We start from the raw sequence: 3697 nt of genomic DNA on the forward strand, positions 1-3697 counted from the left end.
AGTAAGTATTTGATGTATAAATCCACTTCCGGGGCCTACTTGGTGTGTGTTTGGGTTGAGCTTAAGTGTTGCACGTGCAGAGACCATTTGTGGAGTTGAACGCCAGTTTTTGTGCCAGTTTGGGCGTTCAACTCTGGTTTTGTATCCTTTTCTGGCGCTGGACGCCAGATTTGGGCAGAAGGCTGGCGTTGAACGCCAGTTTACGTCGTCAATTCTTGGCCAAAGTATGGACTATTATACATTGCTGGAAAGCCCTGGATGTCTACTTTCCAACGCAATTGGAAGCGCGCCATTTTGAGTTCTGTAGCTCCAGAAAATCCACTTTGAGTGCAGGGAGGTCAGAATCCAACAGCATCAGCAGTCCTTTTTCAACCTCTGAATCTGATTTTTGCTCAAGTCCCTCAATTTCAGCCAGAAAATACCTGAAATCACGGTAAAACACACAAACTCATAGTAAAGTCCAGAAATGTGAATTTAACATAAAAACTAATGAAAACATCCCTAAAAGTAGCTAGATCCTACTAAAAACATACTAAAAACAGTGTCAAAAAGCTTATAAATTATCCGCTCATCAGTGTGGCACGCCCTCATCATGGTATTACACACCAAGCTTTGTGTCTGCCAGGGAGTTGCATGCCCTCCATGGTGTAAGAACCGGAGTTTTCACATAACATCGCTTCAATAAAATAATAATTTAATTATCCCGAATAGGTTCGAAAATATAGAAATGTTTTTTTTTTAAATATAAAGATGAAATTTGATTTCAATGAATTTTTCTAAATTGGAAAATGTATCTTTTGCGGAAAATTTTTATAAAAATGCGTACCGGTGCTTAAGCAGGCAATACCGGCTATAGTCTGTCCGGTACTGCGTATTTTAAAAAATTGAATTTATTATTTTGAAAAGACGAAAATAATTTATAATCGAAAACCGGGCGCTAATCTTAAAAGTCATGGCCCAAAGTGGGCCAAACGGACCTAAAACGCTAACGGGTTAGACCGGACCCAAATCGGGTCCAAGGCCCAACATATATATGTATGTTTAATGACCTTTTAGCTCAATTTTGCCCTAAAACAAAGAAAGGGGCACTGATTGAGAAGAGAGGAGAGGTGAGGGTTTGGTCACTATTCACAACAACCTTCCGGTGACCATAACTTGAGCTCCGGTGCACCGATTGACAAGCCATTTGCGGCCACGCAAAACTCTTGTCGAGCTCTTTGTTTCTAGCTAAGCTTTGTTGGTAAGAAATTGAAACTCAAGCTCCAGTTTCCAGCCCTAATAATTCTGCATTTTTGGGTTTGATTTTTGAGTAAGTTTTGTGATTTTATTTGTTTAGGGGTGATCTAACATTGGAATATTGTTGAGTTTTGCCCCTAATCTCTTTGGGTAAGGTAATGTTTCGTTAAACCCTTGTGTTTAGTTATTTTTGTGAACCCTAGGTTTGATGTGATATGTTGTATGATGTTAGATTGAGTTTTGGAGTTTGTTGGAGTGACGCTTGGTGGTTTTGAGCTTGGTGTTTTGAGTTATGTGAGAAATGGCCAATGTATGGTTTCAGTTTCCTTTATGTAATATATAATATTTCTGGACAGTTAGGCTAGTAGACCTTAGGATAGGATTGAATTGATTGTTGAAATTGTGGATTGATGATGTATGATGATTTTGACGAATATGATGATTTTGATGATATTATGATGTTATTATTAATGAATGATGTTGAGGATTGATATTGGTGTTGAATTATGTAACTTATGAGCATTGTAGATGTCATAGGATGGATGAGGTTTATGAATGGTTAAATTGTGCAAATTGGTTAATATTGATATTTTGATTTGGAAGTTGGGAATTGTGTTGGAATTTTGGTGGGAAGAGTTGGAAGAGAATGAGTGTAATAGGTGTTGAAATTGATGGAAATGCTATGAAATGGTGAATTTATGTAGGAGGTAGTGTTTTATGATGTTTTTATATGTTTTGAGTTGTTTTGGTTTTGGAAAACTAGAGAATTGTCACTTTTGGTAAAAACCAGTTTTTGGTAAACTTTGACGGATCATATCTTGAGCCTCTGTTTTCGAAATTGATTGAAATTTATCTCCAACTAAAGTTCATTTAAAGATCTTTAAATTGGTATAAAGTTTGATGAAAATAGATTTTTGGAGAGAAAGTTATGAACGTTTGAAGTTTGGTGTTCAAAACTGATTTCTGCAACTTTATAGAATTTTGCAATTCTGAGAAGGTATGCGTATGCGAGCACCCTATACGCGAGCGTACCATTCTGTTTGGCACCTATGTGTACGCGAAATCTTGTATGCGTATGCGAGATGGGCAAAATTTTAAGTATGCGTATGCATACATTTGGCATGCGTACGCATACACCCTATTTTGCTGAAAAATGGTTTTTCTTCACTTTTCAAGGGTTTTCTAGCTTTCCAAACTTCATTATCTACTATTTAAGATTGCTAACTAGTAATGAGACATTAAGACTAATAGAGATAGGTTAGTGAGCTAAATTGGTAACTTTCTGTATGAGTTTAGAAGACGGCGACTTAGGTTTCTGAAGTTGTGGGTGAACTAGCGAAGTGTTTTATTGGCAATGGCTTGAGAACTTGTGAATGGATGGTAACTTGTGGAATTAAGAACTGATGATGGTTATGATGAGCTTGATGGATATTGAAGGAGAGTGTTCCAGACACTATATCCTTGGAATGTTGAGACTTGAGGATTGAAAGTGGATTGAGATGAGAAAATGGTGATGACTAATGATGATTTGAGGTTGATGGACTTGTTGGATGTTGAAAGTGTGCTAGGCACTATATCCCTGGAATGATTTATGATGAAACAGATGTTGTTGTTGTTGTTTTCCTTCTCCGCCGCAAGAGTGTGCCAGGCACTATATCCTCAGAACAATACAAAAGCGTGCCAAGTGCTATATCCTCAGATGTGGCAGAAAGGTGACATCCGAAAGGATGTGTTGGGTTGGTATTCATGAACCAACAAGTGATATCACGAGCCAATAGGACAGGCATTCATCATATGCATCTTCTACCTATTTAATTGCTTTGCTTAATTTCTGTTATGTCTAAATGAATTACATGTTTACTTGCTAATTGTTCTATTTGTTGTACATGTATCTTACTTGTACTTTACTTGTTTGCATTACTTGTGTTTTATGCTGGGATTGAGGGGCTCGGTAGGCGGTGGCGATGGGATCGCACGGAGGTTAGGTTGGCAAAGGCTGTGGGATACAACGGTGTGATTAGTATTAGTTAGAAATCCCCTAAGTTTAGATAACCCTGTTTACGGTTTATGGTTTAAGTTATTTATTTTTGTTAAGCTTGAATATCAATTTTCGATGTGAAGTTCAAGGATTGCCTTTGGCATCCCGGAACCTTACATCTTATATATGGCATTGTTACCATACTGAGAACCTCTAGTTCTCATACCATATATTGTTGTTGTTTTTCAGATGCAGGTCGCAACCCACCTCGGTGAGTTTGCGGATGGTGACAGAGCGGAGGATCTTTTGTTGTCTCTGTATTTTGATTATTTGTTGTAGTATTTTCTCTCACATTTTTATTTTAGACTTTATGGCCTTAGAGGCTTGAATTGAGAGATAAATTGTATAAGCTGTTTTAAATTTCCAAAACTCTTTTGTATTTCAGCTTGATTAGCCGGCCTAAATTATGCAGGCTGTGACTAG

The sequence above is a fragment of the Arachis ipaensis genome, chromosome B02 (genome assembly GCF_000816755.2).
Source record: "Arachis ipaensis cultivar K30076 chromosome B02, Araip1.1, whole genome shotgun sequence".
In the NCBI taxonomy this organism is placed as follows: domain Eukaryota; kingdom Viridiplantae; phylum Streptophyta; class Magnoliopsida; order Fabales; family Fabaceae; genus Arachis; species Arachis ipaensis.